An 18695-nucleotide genomic window follows, 5' to 3' on the forward strand; every position below is an offset into this window, starting at 1 on the left:
GTAAGTTCTAGGGGACTGACGACCTCAGATGTTAAGTCCCATAGCGCTCAGAGCCATTTCAACCATTTCCTTTCCTTTTCCACTCGCAAACAGAGAAACAGAGCGAAGGAAAAGCGACTGTCTGTATGCCTCCATATGAGCCCTAATTTCTCGAAGTATATCTTCATGGTCATTACAGGCAATGTATGTTGGCAGCAGTAGAATCGTTAGGCAGACAGCTTCAGATAACTGTTCTCTAAATTTTCTTAATAGTGTTCCTCGAAATACGTGATGAATTGTGCCGTCCTTGATTTTTTTTACTGGCTGTGGAATTTCTTCCGAGTATTCCCGCACTACAATTATTTTAGTTTTTCGTTTGTTATCATTTAATTTCCATAGAAGAATTCTGTGGAATCAATGTGGGCTTCGTGGTGGCAGATAAAAAAATCACATTTCACACACACTTTCTAGTTACCTGGGAAAGTAATTGATCGCAGTATAAAACTATGGGAAACACAGCAACCACATGCGATGGTACGTAAAGAACATTTTATATTTTTCGTTTTTGGATTCTAACATGTTGTTAATATTCTGCTATAGTATGTCCTTTAGTGGTTTTCATCAGCACATGCTGTTTAATTAATCATTTTATTCGTTATGTGCTACATATTGCCGTAGTCATTATTTTTAAAAATGTTTCATTCCCGTCATTTTATCCGTTTTCCATCGTTCTTTATTAGCTTCAAAATTGATGGAGGTATCTTCCAACTTTGGTTAGTGTTTAACGTCCCGTCGACAACGAGGTCATTAGAGACGGAGCGCAAGCTCGGGTTAGGGAAGGAGTGGGAAGGAAATCGGCCGTGCCCTTTCAAAGGAACCATCCCGGCATTTGCCTGAAACGATTTAGGGAAACCACGGAAAACCGAAATCAGGATGGCTGGAGACGGGATTGAACCGTCGTCCTCCCGAATGCGAGTCCAGTGTGCTAAGCAACTAAACGAAAGGCAGTTTGGTTTTACCATACACATTTCGCTTTTCTCTCTCTCTCCTTTTTTTTAAAAAAAAAAAAAAGAAAAGAAAAGAAAAACCTCAACACGCAGTGAAAAGTGTAAGCGAAGTGTTGTAATAGATGTAAGTGAGAAAACGCCGAAAACCGTTCATCTGAAGTATGGATACCAAGTAAACAAGCGTCCAAGATGACGCAAATGAGTTGACAACTTGTTTTCCTTTACAATTTCCTTGCTTTTGCACGATGTACAATTTGATGTATTCAGAATACTTAAGTGTATATTACACCGATGTACTACTGCTTCAGTTACGTATTTCTTACGATGCGTGATGTCTGTTCCTTCGGGCGTGTCTGAAGTGAGGGTAGGTGGCGCTGGGTCTGAGTGCATGTCGGCCGACGCGCGTACCGAGGTAGTCCGCCCATGTGCGATTAACTCTGTGTCCGGGTGGCGCAGTGGTTAACCCACTGGCTAGTAAGCAGGCAATCTCGGGTTCGAATCCCAGTCTAGCACATGTTTTCTCTCGTTCCTGCTGATTCCACATAAAGCCCTGATGCAGCTGACATCAATAGTCCCTTCCCCTCCGTTTCCTTTCTCCCTCTTCTTCTTTCAATTTGTATAGTATTTCATACAGTTGAGCGTTTATCACGCTACTAGCTCGCTGCAGATGATGCAATCTACACCACTTCCCCTTGGCGTCGTAGGTAGCTGCCACATGTTTAGTTCAGTGTTTCTTTTTGTAATAAACTGTACCTGTACAGTAATTCATGAAGTTTTCATGCAGGACTCATTCTATGATTTCTTCTATTTGACTTCAGCGTTTTCGCTAATAATGTATGCTTATAATTTTAACGCAATGTGGAATTACCATTTTTATTCTGTGTACTACAATTCACTCTTGCATTGTATTGGTTATCTCAGATATCCATTTTGCTACTGGTGTAAAATGTTACAGGTGACCTTATTCCTTCTGAAGAAGAGATCGTCGGTGGTACTGAGAGCTCGTCAAGGCTTATTGCAACAAACGCTATCAGTCGTCGCTGGCTCATGCTATGCGTTGGATTAAACCTTGGTTGCTATTCTGTGTTTAGTCTCCTGCAGTTATCGTGATTATGCTGTTATCCTCTCTTTCCGCTGGTGGCAGCAACAGTGTGTATTGATATATTGGACTATCTTTGCTCTGGCGCTTATAGTTTCTAGCTGCGCTGTGTGCGGGAGTTGGTCGGTTGACCTGGAGCAGCGAGGAAATCTCAGTGGGGCGTAGTTTGGCCGGGCCCACTGGCGACCTCTACGCGGTGTCGGATTGTGTGGTGCTGTTCCCATTGCCACGAGGTTCGTGGCTCACCGATGCTGGACATGAAAGTTGAGTTTTGACTTAATCTACCAGCAAGTCAAGACTGTTCACATTGTGTCGTTTGGAGTTCGTTGTCGGCTGTTGGGGTATTCCCGTGAGCAGCAATGTGTGTTTTCAAGTTGGCAAATTTTAGCCACCCTCCGGTGGAGTTTAACTGCACTTGGTTATTTGAGTTGAAGTGCACCAGCGGAATCTTCTGCCTTGTGGCCATTAACGTTCAAGTTACCTGCCCTGGCCGTTGACGTAAATTCAGGCAGTGTATTTTTCTCATCGTGTTGTCGCTGTACAGCACAGTGTGTAGTTTGACAGATCAATGTACAGGGTGGTCCATTGATCGTGACCGGGCCAAATATCTCACGAAATAAGCGGCAAACAAAAAAAACTACAAAGAACCAAACTCGTCTAACTTGAAGAGGGAAACTAGATGGCCCTCTGGTGCTAGATGGCACTGCCATAGGTCAAACGCATATCAACTGCATTTTTTAAGTAGGAACCTCCATTTTTATTACATATTCGTGTTGTACGTAAAGAAATATGAATGTTTTAGTTGGAACACTTTTTTCGCTTTGTGATACATGGCGCTGTAATAGTCACAAACGTATAAGTACGTGGTATCACGTAACATTCCGCCAATGCGGACGGTATTTACTTCGTGATACATTACCCGTGTTAAAATGGACCCTTTACCAATTGCAGAAAAGGTCGATATCGTGTTGATGTATGGCTATTGTGATCAAAATGCCCAACGGGCGTGTGCTATGTATGCTCCTCGGTATCCTGGACGACATCATCCAAGGGTCCGGACCGTTCGCCGGATAGTTACGTTATTTAAGGAAACAGGAAGTGTTAAGCCACATGTGAAACGTCAACCACGACCTGCAACAAATTATGATGCCCAAGTAGGTATTTTAGCTGCTGTCGCGGCTAATCCGCACATCAGTAGCAGACAAATTGCGCGAGAATCGGGAATCTCAAAAGCGTCGGTGTTGAGAATGCTACATCAACATCGATTGCACCCGTACCATATTTCTATACACCAGGAATTCCATGGCAACGACTTTGAACGTCGTGTACAGTTCTGCCACCGGGCACAAGAGAAATTACGGGATGACGACAGATTTTTTGCACGCGTTCTGTTTAGCGACGAAGTGTCATTCACCAACAGCGGTAACGTAAACCGGTATAATACGCACTATTGGGCAACGGAAAATCCACGATGGCTGCGACAAGTGGAACATCAGCGACCTTGGCGGCTTAATGTATGGTGTGGCATTATGGGAGGAAAGATAATTGGCCACCATTTTATCGATGGCCATCTAAATGCTGATTTCCTACGTTTCACTGCATGACAGAATTGCGATGTACTTCGAGCATGATGGATGTCCGGCACATAGCTCGCGTGCAATTGAAGCAGAACTGAATAGCATATTTCATGACAGGTGGATTGGTCGTCGAAGCACCATACCATGGCCCGCACGTTCACCGGATCTGACGTCCCCGGATTTCTTTCTGTGGGGAAAGTTGAAGTATATTTGCTATCGTGATCCACCGACAACGCCTGACAACATGCGTCAGCGCATTGTCAATGCATGTGCGAACATTAAGGAAGGCGACCTACTCGCAGTTGAGAGGAATGTCGTTACACGTATTGCCACATGCATTGAGGTTGACGGACATAATTTTGAGCATTTATTGCATTAAAGTGATATTTACAGGTAATCATGTTGTAACAGCATGCGTTCTCAGAAATGATAAGTTCACAAAGGTACATGTATCACATTGGAACAACCGAAATAAAATGTTCAAACGTACCTACGTTCTGTACTTTAATTTAAAAAACCTACCTGTCGCCAACTGTTCGTCTAAAATTGTTACCCATATGTTTGTTACTATTACAGCGTCGTCTATCATAAAGCGAAAAAAGTAGTCATATTTCTTTACGTACTTCACAAATATGTAATAAAAATGGGGGTTCCTGTTTAAACAAACGCAGTTGTATCCGTTTGACCTATGACAGCGCCATCTAGCGGGCCAACTATAGCGCCATCTGGTTTTCCCCTTCAAGCTTGACAAGTTTCGTGCTTTGTAGTTTTTTTGTTTGACGCTTATTTCGTGACATATTTGGCCCGGTCACGATCAATGGACCACCCGGTATAATTGGTTGTGGGCGCCAATAGCTTCTACGTTGTTCCATTGAATTATCTGTTCTGTGCTGTTCAGGTAAAGTGGAGGTTAGTTTGTCGTTCGGCCCACTGACTGTCTGTCGGTTGGGTTGTCGTCGGATCCACAATGGTTGGCCCGATTGCCTGTCTCACCTAAGCGAGCGTTAGTGTTTGAATTCCAGGCCGGCACTCGAATATCTGAGCGCCATTGGGTGTACTGCCTTTTCTTATTTGTTCTTGTTTATATTTGTATGGCTTCTAGCCGATTTTTAAATTAAGGTTGTTTTCCCCTTAAGGCGTCAGATGGTTTGGGCCTTCAGCCTAAGTCACTGTCTTATGTAAAGCTTTTGGCATTTTTAAAATTTATGTTATTGAGTCTTAAGTGTTGGGCCTTCAGCCGATTTTGCATTTAAGTTGTTTTGCTCGTAAAGTGTCAGATTCTAGGAGCCTTCGAATGATTTTGAATTAAAGTTTTTCTGCTCATAAGGTGTTAGATAGTTTGGACCTTCAGCCTAATTTAGGAACTGTTTTACGTAAAGCCTTTGGCATTTTTAAAATTAGTGTTATTGAGTTAAGTGCTGGGCCTTCAGCCGATTTTGCATTTAAGTTGTTTTGCTCGTGAAGTGTCAGATTCTAGGAGCCTTCGAATGATTTTGAATTAAAGTTTTTCTGCTCATAAGGTGTTAGATAGTTTGGACCTTCAGCCTAATTTAGGAACTGTTTTACGTAAAGCCTTTGGCATTTTTAAAATTAGTGTTATTGAGTTAAGTGCTGGGCCTTCAGCCGATTTTCAATTTAAGCTGTTTGCTCTTAGAGTGTCAGGTTCTTTGCACCTTCAGCCTACTTAAGGAACTGTTTTAAGGTAAGGCTTTGGCTTTTAAATTTCTGATTTTGTTTGAGCTTTAAGTTATTGGCTTTCAGCCGTTTTTAAATTAAAGTGCTCTTGCCCTTAAGGCATGCAATTGTACGGCACATTCAGCCGCTAATTAAGTTAACTAAAGATGTATTTTTTTTAAAAAAATCTTGGCTCTTGTAATGTTTGATCAAATAAAAGGTTGTATGTTCGAGTGTAGCCAACAGCCGCTTATTTTGGCCCTTTTCCACAACTTGAACCACCTGTCCTGTCCTGCGGATTTAGCAGGGCGTCTCACTGGTAGCAGAGCACGGTTACGCTTGTGCTCGCCATTCTAGTGGCTGTCAGTTTCACTCTTGTTTCGTTTGTGCTCTGTGGCACCATATTGTTTTGGCTGTTACTTGTTTCAGGTGCTTATCGTCATGGTACTCAGACAGTGTCCGGGGATCAGCCTGCGGAGAAAGGACCACCTTGTTTACGACTTGGCTATAAGGCACCAACCGGTTGAGGACAGTGATCCAGAATTGGTAACCCGTTTGCGCGCTGCCGTTTTTCAGCCGGCGGTGGTGGGTGAGACAGGAGCGGCAAATGAATTTTTGTTGAGCCTATTAAAGGTCTTGAGGACACTATTTGTCTTTTGGAGGCAACCCAACCTAGTGACAGCTGGATAGGGTGCGGGCACAGTTCTACATCTACATCTACATCCATACTCCGCAAGCCACCTGACGGTGTGTGGCGGAGGGTACCCTGAGTACCTCTATCGGTTCTCCCTTCTATTCCAGTCTCGTATTGTTCGTGGAAAGAACAATGCATTTAACTAATCGGATAGCGGATTTAAGCACGTTAGATTTGAAAGATTATCACAAAAGTTAAGCATTTAGTTGGGAACTTTGGTGAGCGCATTGTAGTTTAAGCTTACGTGTTTGGAGTTGGATGGGAGGGAGGTTGAAGATAGGGACTTGCACTGTCAGGGACAGAGTGAGAGCCAGCATGGGGGTGGTACTGTGACAGCCTCTGTCAAGTTAGAATCTGTGTTTGCCAAGTTGCCTAATCCTCTGGCACACTTCTTCCGATATTACTGAATTGGCTGTGGAGCGACTTGATCAGGTGGAAAAATGTTTGTGGTTATTGGTTCGCCTAGAACAACATGCGGCCGTCGGCTTGTCAGCTAAAGAAGCCTCCTTATCCTCCAAATAATAATAATTACTCTCCACATCTAAATAATATACTGTGATTATTAAATGTTAATGTAACTTTGAAATTGAAATAACTTGTTAATCTGGCAGCCAGCCGTTATTAATACTTTTGTCATTGTAACTGTCATTGTCTATTATTGGTTATGGGTTATGACGATTCTGAAGTTTTAAATAGACTTAATTTATGAAATCCCTTCTCACAAGTTATTTAGTAATTAACAGGACCCAATCTAACTCCTTTTCATTAAATTCATTCTTAGTAACAATAAGCTTTAGCTGCTGCTGCATGCTGCTGCTAATTGCTGTAAACCACATGGAAAAAGGCATTCATCTAAAGAGGTGAGTGCAAAACCAAGAACCAAAACAGAGACACTGGCACACCACAACAGGTGATGTATTGTATTCCAGTATATTCCACTGCACAAGTCAGATTCTGTATCACTTGTAAATTCTTGTTCAAAAACGCATCATATTCAAATACGCAGATGGCTTATCTAAATGTTAGTTTTAACTTTTTCATATAACGATCTGTTGAGGGCTTAAATCACAGTGAAACTGGCACTTATGCACAAGTGCATAAATGTTCAAGGGGATTATGTTGAAAAGTAGAAAAAGTATTGCTTTGTAAACATAAACTCTTTTTTTTCTCCAGACCAGTTTCTCTCTTTAATTACTGAATGACCGTCGTATAAAAGATAATGTCCTGACTGACTGACTAACTAACTGCCTCATCATCAACCATCCCAAACTGCTAAGGATAGAAACTTGAAATTTGGAGAAGGTGTAGATCTTATACTATAGACGTTGTTTAAGAAGGGATTTGTCAAAATTCCAACCCTAATGGAGTAAAATAGGGAATGAAGGGTTTTTTTCTTTAAATGTCGCTATTAAGGCAATTTGTAAGCTGTGACTACAAGCTGGTACTTGGTTTCTCGGTCAGAAATAAAGAATATGTGTTTCAGCATTTTTGGAAATTTAACCCAATGGGGTCAAATAGTGGGTGAAAGCTTTTATTGAAAATAAGTCATTATTAAAGTACTTTTAAAGTTACAGGTACGTACACTGCTATATAGCTTCTCCATTGTAAACAAAAAATACGTGTTTCACTGTTTTTAGAAATTCTACCCTATGGTGGTTAAACGGGGCACGAAATTTTTTATGGAAATATTTCACTGTACAAGCATTTTTGAAACTAAATCTATGAAAAGTTGTATGTGGCTTCTCTGTTAGAAATAAAACATACGCATGTCACTCTTTTTGGAAATCCAGCCACTAACGGGGTAAAATAATGGGTGAAATTTTTTAAAAAAATATGTAACTATTAAAGATCTACTAAGGGAATTTTTTAATGCTACGTCTATGACAATTGGTATTTCACGTCTCGGTTGCAAATAAAGAAATACGTGTTTCAGTGTTTTTGAAAACTGAATCCTTAAGGGGATGAAACAAGGGTTGAGATTTGCTATCAAAATATTTTGTTATGAATACATTTTTAAATCTGAATCAACGAAAATTTAAATTTGGCTTCTCAGATAGAAATAAAAAACTACGTGTTTTAGTGTTTCTGGAAATTTAACCCTAAGGGAGTCCAATAGAGGATGAAAAATTTTAAGACAATATTTTACACTAAAACATTTTAAAGCTAAATTTATAGAAATTCGTATTTCACTTCTTGGTCAGATATAAAGAAATATTTGTTAGATGATGAAAGTTGCTATGGGAATATCTCCTCAACAACGCAAAAGCCATGATTAACAAAAGCTTTGGGCTCCAGTTACCAGAACTGTTTTCTGGTCAGAAGTAAGTTCGGAAAAAACCATGCTTGTATAGCCTTAATTAGCTCGAAAAGTTTATAAGGTCTTGTAATTTGTGAACAGCATAAAAATTCGGTTAAACAAAAACAAAATAAAACCTCTGCAGACCATACAGTTTACGCGAGCGAAGCAGCGGAGACTAAACTAATTTGCTATAAAATGACATGATAGTACTATGAAGACAGAATTTAAACATTTATTCAACAATGAAGAGCAAAAATTTACAAAGGATCGCTGTACAGAATTGTCTGTTTTGTACATCAAGAACCGTTTTCTGCTGAATTTGTAGGCATGAATCACGTGAAGAAATTGGTGGTACGAAAAATATATTTTCTGAATTGGCATATGTTACTCCATTGTTAGTTGTAGCAGTTTTCGATGGAACTGCGCGAAGAGTATGGAGACTTTATGTATTACTTCAAAGTACGTTGATTAAGTCAAGGAGCATGCGTGGAACGGTTTTCCGATTTAAACCCAGCTAGTGTTGAATTTATGTAGAAAAAAAGGACTGCAGGGACGTAAAGTAGAACATCCAGAATGAATTGCAGACATCGTATTGTAAGTGGACTTCACTGTCCACAGTTGTATATTGCAAGGCATGAAACAACTTATCTCTGATTTGATTCGAATGCATTTAGAAACAAAATTGCGTTATAGAATGGATAAGTTCTGACAAAAACAGTCAAGATCCCTAAGCTCACTGCCATTAAAGAAAACACGAGGTTTAAAGAACGGTTTGTGATCCTGAACGAATTACAAGAACAGTTTTCTAAACTTTTAAGGACACTTTCATTTTCGAGCTGTTTTCTAGATCGTTTGCCGTCTCAGTTGAAAGCGCTGATTTGATTCGAATATGTGCATGTGCAGATGTACCTGGCTGATGTGCAGTATAATTCCCGTTTTAAAGACAAATGCTCTTTAAGTTAAAATTTTCCGGGACGTCTACATTGTTTTCCTCAGGTAGAGCTTCCTCGCCATTATAATGACGTAGCTTACGGCAAATAATGGAGAAGTGTTACGAGTGGAACAGGGAATTGTATCTATGCTTTATAGATCTTGAAAGGCATATGACCGGGTTCCTAGGAGGAAGTTATTGTCTGTTCTACGAGATTATGGAATAGGAGGCAATCTTTTGCAAGCAATTAAAGGTGTTTACATAGATAGTCAGGCAGCAGTTAGAGTTGACGGTAAATTGAGCTCATTTCAGGAGTAAAACAAGGCTGCAACCAGTCTCCACTGTTGTTCGTATTATTTATGGATCATATGTTGAAAACAACAGACTGGCTGGGTGAGATTAAGATATGTTGTTGTTGTTGTGGTCTTCAGTCCTGAGACTGGTTTGATGCAGCTCTCCATGCTACTCTATCCTGTGCAAGCTTTTTCATCTCCCAGTACCTACTGCAACCTACATCCTTCTGAATCTGCTTAGTGTATTCATCTCTTGGTCTCCCTCTACGATTTTTACCCTCCACGCTGCCCTCCAATACTAAATTGGTGATCCCTTGATGCCTCAGAACATGTCCTACCAACCGATCCCTTCTTCTGGTCAAGTTGTGCCACAAACTTCTCTTCTCCCCAATCCTATTCAATACTTCCTCATTAGTTATGTGATCTACCCATCTAATCTTCAGCATTCTTCTGTAGCACCACATTTCGAAAGCTTCTATTCTCTTCTTGTCCAAACTATTTATCGTCCATGTTTCACTTCCATACATGGCTACACTCCATACGAATACTTTCAGAAATGACTTCCTGACACTTAAATCAATACTGGATGTTAACAAATTTCTCTTCTTCAGAAACGCTTTCCTTGCCATTGCCAGCCTACATTTTATATCCTCTCTACTTCGACCATCATCAGTTATTTTGCTCCCCAAATAGCAAAACTCCTTTACTACTTTAAGTGTCTCATTTCCTAATCTAATTCCCTCAGCATCACCCGACTTAATTAGACTACATTCCATTATCCTTGTTTTGCTTTTGTTGATGTTCATCTTATATCCTCCTTTCAAGACACTGTCCATTCCATTCAACTGCTCTTCCAAGTCCTTTGCTGTCTCTGACAGAATTACAATGTCATCGGCGAACCTCAAAGTTTTTATTTCTTCTCCATGAATTTTAATACCTACTCCGAATTTTTCTTTTGTTTCCTTTACTGTTTGCTCAATATACAGATTGAACAACATCGGGGAGAGGCTACAACCCTGTCTTACTCCCTTCCCAACCACTGCTTCCCTTTCATGTCCCTCGACTCTTATAACTGCCATCTGGTTTCTGTACAAATTGTAAATAGCCTTTCGCTCCCTGTATTTTACCCCTGCCACCTTTAGAATTTGAAAGAGAGTGTTCCAGTCAACATTGTCAAAAGCTTTCTCTAAGTCTACAAATGCTAGAAACGTAGGTTTGCCTTTCCTTAATCTTTCTTCTAACATAAGTCGTAAGGTCAGTATTGCCTCACGTGTTCCAGTGTTTCTACGGAATCCAAACTGATCTTCCCCAAGGTTGGCTTCTACTAGTTTTTCCATTCGTCTGTAAAGAATTCGTGTTAGTATTTTGCAGCTGTGACTTATTAAGCTGATAGTTCGGTAATTTTCACATCTGTCAACACCTGCTTTCTTTGGGATTGGAATTATTATATTCTTCTTGAAGTCTGAGGGTATTTCGCCTGTTTCATACATCTTGCTCACCAGATGGTAGAGTTTTGTCAGGACTGGCTCTCCCACGGCCGTCAGTAGTTCCAATGGAATATTGTCTACTCCGGGGGCCTTGTTTCGACTCAGGTCTTTCATTGCTCTGTCAAACTCTTCACGCAGTATCGCATCTCCCATTTCATCTTCATCTACATCCTCTTCCATTTCCATAATATTGTCCTCAAGTACATCGCCCTTGTATAGACCCTCTATATACTCCTTCCACCTTTCTGCTTTCCCTTCTTTGCTTAGAACTGGATTTCCATCTGAGCTCTTGATATTCATACAAGTCGTTCTCTTATCTCCAAAGGTCTCTTTAATTTTCCTGTAGGCGGTATCTATCTTACCCCTAGTGAGATAGGCCTCTACATCCTTACATTTGTCCTCTAGCCATCCCTGCTTAGCCATTTTGCACTTCCTGCCGATCTCATTTTTGAGACGTTTGTATTCCTTTTTGCCTGTTTCACTTACTGCATTTTTATATTTTCTCCTTTCATCAATTAAATTCAATATTTCTTCTGTTACCCAAGGATTTCTACTAGCCCTCGTCTATTAAGATATATGAAGACAAAATGAGCAGTCTCGCATAAGCGGATGACTTAGTTGTGATGGATGGAGTTAAGATGATGAAAAAAATTCCATTAACTTTTGTGCTCCGTGGGGCCACACTATGAAAGAGTCATCGACGTTCTCCAAAAAACAGTTGGTTTACATACCGCCAGCTGACAGACCGCGATTCTCTTTTCCATACACCAGATAGATGTATGAATGAATGCTGCTAGAACCGTATGGCGCCGCGCTGTCTCCATGCTTGGCAGTGCAGCGTTGCAGCTCCTTCGGACAGCCCGCTTATGCACGTGGCCCGGGAGCGACCTTGCCATGTTTGCTGCGTATCGCTTCCACGCTGCTATACTTAGACCACACTCGGTGGTCGAGGCCGCCAGGTAGCGGAGAGTGCGCGCGCGGACACACACACACGCGCATACGCACTCGCACACAACTCATCCAGGCCCCTCTAAAAGCCGCCATCTGTAGTGGCCAAGCCACATCGGAAGACCTAAGCCAAGTACGGACCAATTTTCATCATGTTCAAGGCGTTCGATACAGTTCCCCACAGTCGTTTAATGAACAAAGTAAGAGCATATGGACTATCAGACCAATTGTGTGATTGGATTGAAGAGTTCCTAGATAACAGAACGCAACATGTCACTCTCAATGGAGAGAAGTCTTCCGAAGTAAGAGTGATTTCAGGTGTGCCGCAGGGGAGTGTCGTAGGACCGTTGCTATTCACAATATACATAAATGACCTTGTGGATGACATCGGAACTTCACTGAGGCTTTTTGCGGATAATGCTGTGGTATATCGAGAGGTTGTAACATTGGAAAATTGTACTGAAATGCAAGAGGAACTGCAGCGAATTGACGCATGTTGCAGGGAATGGCAATTGAATCTCAATGTAGACAAGTGTAATGTGCTGCGAATACATAGAAAGAAAGATCCCTTACCATTTAGCTACAATATAGCAGGTCAGCAAATGGAAGCAGTTAATTCCATAAATTATCTGGGAGTACGAATTAGGAGTGATTTAAAATGGAATGATCATGTAAAGTTGATCGTTGATAAAGTAGATGCCAGATTCATTGGAAGAATCCTAAGGAAATGCAATCCGAAAACAAAGGAAGTAGGTTACAGTACGCTTTGTTCGCCCACTGCTTGAATAGTGCTCAGCAGTGTGGGATCTGTACCAGATAGGATTGATAGTACAGAATATCCAACGCAAAGCAGCGCGCTTCGTTACAGGATCATTTAGTAATCGTGAAAGCCTTGCGGAGATGATAGATAAACTCCAGTGGAAGACTCTGCACGAAAGACGCTCAGTAGCTCGGTACGGGCTTTTGTTGAAGTTTCGAGAACATACCTTCACCGAAGAGTCAAGCAGTATATTGCTCCCTCCTACGTATATCTCGCGAAGAGACCATGAGGATAAAATCAGAGAGATTAGAGCCCACTCAGAAGCATACCGACAATCCTTCTTTCCACGAACAATACGAGACTGGAATAGAAGGGAGAACCGATAGAGGTACTCAAGGTACCCTCCGCCACACACCGTCATGTGGCTTGCGGAGTACTGATACAGATGTAGATGTTTTTAACCTTCCTTCACTTTGAAGTCATTCAGCTAAAACCACACGTCAGATCTAAACTGGAGAGCCAAAGAAATGGTACACGTGCCTAATATCGTGTAGGGGCCCCGCGAGCACGCAGAAGTGCCGCAACACGATGTGGCATGGACTGGACTAATGTCTGAAGTAGTGCTGGAGGGAAGAGATACTACGCAATTCTGGACGTGTGGGGTGTTGCATTGTCCTGCTGTAATTGTCCAATTCTGTCAGAATACACTAAGGACATGAATCGATGTAGGTGATCAGACAGGATGCTTACGTATGTGTCACCTGTCAGATCCGTATCTACACATACCAGGGTTTCCATATCACTCCAACTGCACGTGCCCCGCACCATTACAGGGCCTCCACCAGCTTGAACAGTCTCCCGCTGACATGCATGGCCGATGGATTCATCAGCTTATCTGTATACCCGTACCCGTCCATCTGCTCGATGCAATTTCAAACGAGATTCGTAATTCTGGACATGTGGGGTGTTGCATTGTCCTGCTGGAATTGCCCAAGTCCGTCGGAATACACAATGGACATGAATGGAAGCAGGTCATCAGACAGGATGCCTACGTACGTGTCATCCGTCAGAGTCGTATCTAGACATACCAGGAGTTCCAATCACGCCAACTGCGCACGCCCCACACCATTATAGAGCCGCCACCAGCTTGAACAGTCCCCTACTGACATGCATGGCGCATGGATTCATGAGCTTATCTGTATACCCGTACACGTCCATCTGCTCGATACAATTTCAAACGAGCTACGGTCGCAGGTTCGAATCCTGCCTCGGGCATGCATGTGTGTGACGTCCTTAGGTTAGGTTTGGGTAGTTCTAAGTTCTAGGGGACTGATGACCTCAGATGTTGAGTCCCGTAGTCCTCAGAGCCATTTGAACCATTTGAACCAGGCAACCTGTAAAGCTTTGTGTCGTGCAGTCGTAAGGCTACAAGAGTGGACCATCGACTCCAGTAGCCCATATCGATGATGTTTCGTTGAATGGTTCGTACATAGACACATGTTGATGCCCCAGCGTTGAAATCTGCAGCAGTTTGCGAAAGGGTTGCACTTCTGTCACGTTGGAAGATTCTCTCCAGTCGTCGTTGGTCTCGTTCACTCAACATCTTTTTCCGGCCGCAGCGATGTCGCAGATTTGTTCCTACCACATTCCTGATAAGTCACAATGTGAAACGGTAGCACGGGAAAATCGCCACTTCATCGCTACCTAGGAGATGCTGCGTCGCGTCGCCCGTGCGCCGACAATAACACCACGTTCAAGCTCACTTAAATCTTGATAACCTGCAACTGTAGCAGCGGTAAACTATCGAACAACTGCGCCAGACACTTGGCTTATATGGGCGTTTCCGATCGGAACGCCGTATTTTGCCTGTTTACATATCTCTTATCTGAATATGCATGCCTATACCAGTTTCTTCGACGCTTCAACGTACATCTGCGTCATAATCAGTAAGACACCGAACGGTGTGTGGCTGAGGGTACTTTGGTACCACTAACTGTTCCTCCATTACCTGTTCCACTCGCGAATGGGGCATGGGAAGATTGATTGTCGATAAGTCGCGCTATAAGCTCTAATTTCTCAAATTTTCTCAACGTACTCATTGCTCAAGATGTACGTTGGAGGAAGTGGGGGAGTCCGGCTGAAACGACACACCGTTTTATTTTTACGTCATTATTGCTTCATATTGCATAATGTTGAATAAAATTTGTATCAGGAGCGTGCCTCATTCTATTGTAGATCTCGTTATCTTGGTGCCATGTTTTTAAATTAATATAAACCATACGTTTTTTAAATTCTTGTAAAAAGTGGATAATACGTAATTTTAGACGGAAGTCTGGGTAAAATGACACAATAGTAAAAAAATGTAAGACATTCATATGGACGTTAGGTATTTGATATATTTAATAGATTTGTACTCAAGAACAAACAAAAGACTGTTTCTGAAACAATTATTCAACAATATCGATTAAGGTCTGTCAGTTCGATCGTGAAAGTAGAATTACGAATGTTAATTCATGAAACAACAAAATTAGTTTCGTTTTTGAAAAAATAATTCTCACCAACCCTGTCTTTTTGGCAGGCATCACAAGTAATATTTTTTTTTTTTTTTTTTTTTTTTTTTTTTTTTTTTTTTTTTTTGGCTTGCTGCAGCACATCCATTGTGTGCTCACAGTTTACACTGCTGTTATCTAAACCAGTGTACTCCGGGTTTTGAATACGTGTATATGTACAAGCAGTCAGACCAGTTCAAAAAAAATGGCTCTGAGCACTATGTGACTTAACATCTGAGGTCATCAGTCATCCTAGAACTTAGAACTACTTAAACCTAACTAATCTAAGGACATCACAAACATCCATGCCCGAGGCACGATTCGAACCTGCGACCGTAGTGGTCACGCGGTTGCAGACTGAAGCGCCTAGAACCGCACGGCCACACCGGCCGGCGTAAAACCAGTGACAATCTTAGGAATCATCACTGTCATCGCCAAAAAAAATTTTTTTTCGTGCAACATTTCCTTTTGAAAACTCCTCTTAAAAACTAGGTTTCCTCTTTGCCTTTCTTTTCTATATGGAATACAAGTTGTCTCACCTCCTTCACAGTAGTACCAAACATGTGCGACTCCGTCACTTTCAGGTGTTGTAGCAGTTCACGCTCCAATGCAGTCTTCAAAAATGGCCAGAATCCACCCAATCCTTTGTGCACACCACTGAAGATTTTGTTCGTACTCCTAGTTCGTCTTCTAAACGTAGCCTGAGGAAAGCTGAACGCTTTCAACGCCCGCAGCAATCCCATCTCGCCTCTATATACCTGCTGCATCTGCACCGCATCCCAAAATTGTCTTCACGATTTCCTTACTTTATCTGAAAGGGCAAATTGGCCTACGTAAATTCATTGCATTTGTATATCATTGCATATTTATCAAATCATGTTTAATGGTTCAAATGGCTCTGAACACTATGGGACTTAACATCTGTGATCATCAGTCCCCTAGAACTTAGAACTACTTAAACCTAACTAACCTAAGGACATCACACTCATCCATGCCCGAGGCAGGATTCGAACCTGCGACCGTAGCGGTCACGCGGTTACAGACTGAAGCGCATAGAACCGCACAGCCACACCGGCCGGCAAAATCATGTTTAATGTTCCATTTATTTTATTATACAGGGTGTTACAAAAAGGTACGGCCAAACTTTCGGGAAACATTCCTCACACACAAAGAAAGAAAATATGTTATGTGAGCATGCGTCCGGATACGCTTACTTTCCATGTTAGAGCTCATTTCATTACTTCTCTTCAAATCACATTAATCATGGAATGGAAACACACAGCAACAGAACGTACCAGCGTGACTTCAAACACTTTGTCACAGGAAATGTTCAAAATGTCCTCCGTTAGCGAGGATACATGCACCCACCCTCCGTCGCATGGAATCCCTGATGCGCTGATGCAACCCTGGAGAATGGCGTATTGTATCACAGCCGTCCACAATACGAGCACGAAGAGTCTCTACATTTGGTACCGGGGTTGCGCAGACAAGAGCTTTCAAATGCCCCCATAAATGAAAGTCAAGAGGGTTGAAGTCAGGAGAGCGTGGAGACGATGGAATTGGTCCGCCTCTACCAATTCATCGGTCACCGAATCGGTTGCTGAGAAGCGTACGAACACTTCGACTGAAATGTGCAGGAGCTCCATCGTGCATGAACCACATGTTGTGTCGTACTTGTAAAGGCACATGTTCTAGCAGCACAGGTAGAGTATCCCGTATGAAATCATAATAACGTGCTCCATTGAGCGTAGGTGGAAGAACTTGGGGCCCAATCAAGACATCACCATCAATGCCTGCCCAAACGTTCACAGAAAATCTGTGTTGATGACGTGATTGCACAATTTCGTGCGGATTCTCGTCAGCCCACACATGTTGATTGTGAAAATTTACAATTTGATCACGTTGGAATGAAGCCTTATCCGTAAAGAGAACATTTGCACTGAAATGAGGATTGACACATTGTTGGATGAACCACTCGCAGAAGTGTACCCGTGGAGACCAATCAGCTGCTGATAGTGCCTGCACACGCTGTACATGGTACGGAAACAACTGGTTCTCCCGTAGCACTCTCAATACAGTGACGTGGTCAACGTTACCTTGTACAGCAGCAACTTCTCCGACGCTGACATTAGGGTTATCGCCAACTGCACGAAGAATTGCCTCGTCCATTGCAGGTGTCCTCGTCGTTCTAGGTCTTCCCCAGTCGCGAGTCATAGGCTGGAATGTTCCGTGCTCCCTAAGACGCCGATCAATTGCTTCGAACGTCTTCCTGTCGGGACACCTTCGTTCTGGAAATCTGTCTCGATAGTCTCGATACAAACGTACCGCGCCACGGCTATTGCCCCGTGCTCATCCGTACATCTAATGGGCATCTGCCAACTCCGCATTTGTAAACATTGCACTGACTACAAAACCACGTTCGTGATGAACACTAACCTATTGATGCTACGTACTGATGTGCTTGATGCTAGTACTGTAGAGCAATGAGTCGCATGTCAACACAAGCACCGAAGTCAACATTACCTTCCTTCAATTGGGCCAACTGGCGGTGAATCGAGGAAGTACAGTACATACTGACGAAACTAAAATGAGCTCTAACATGGAAATTAAGCATTTCCGGACACATGTCCACATAACATCTTTTCTTTATTTGTGTGTGAGGAATGTTTCCTGAAAGTTTGGCCGTACCCTTTTGTAACACACTGTATACCTGCTGCATCTGCACCGCATCCCAAGCTTATCTTCACGATTTCCTTACTTTACCCCTGCCATCTGAAAGAGCGAATTGGCCTACGTAAATTCATTACATTTGTATGTCATTGCATATTTATCAATTCATGTTTACTGTTTCGTTTCATTTATTTTATTATAGAGTGACTTACTGCTATAGTCGTTAAATTTAAACAGATTCGTAAAATAAATATATGAATTAATATCAAAGATCACACAGAATAGATCTAGAGTCCACGTCGAGGTAAAATGCTTAATTTTACCCTAATACATTCATGTAGCCTGAAACACCTTTGATTCATTCGAGAAACTACTGCGTGCTCTATCTGAACCATCTACCTCTGAAAACATAGCTAAAAGAATGCTTTACAAGATAACTTATACTCTTTTTAGCGTGTAATTACCTACAATACTAATGAATGAATACACTGAAGCGCCAAAGAAACTGGTACAGGCATGCGTATTCAAATACGATTCATGTAAACAGGCAGATTCAAAATGGTTCAAATGGCTCTGAGCACTATGGGACTTAACATCTGTGGTCATCAGTCCCCTAGAACTTAGAACTACTTAAACCTAACTAACCTAAGGACATCACACACATCCATGCCCGAGGCAGGATTCGAACCTGCGACCGTAGCAGTCGCGCGGTTCCGGACTGCGCGCCT

Source organism: Schistocerca serialis, chromosome 10 (assembly GCF_023864345.2).
Source record: "Schistocerca serialis cubense isolate TAMUIC-IGC-003099 chromosome 10, iqSchSeri2.2, whole genome shotgun sequence".
Lineage (NCBI taxonomy): Eukaryota > Metazoa > Arthropoda > Insecta > Orthoptera > Acrididae > Schistocerca > Schistocerca serialis.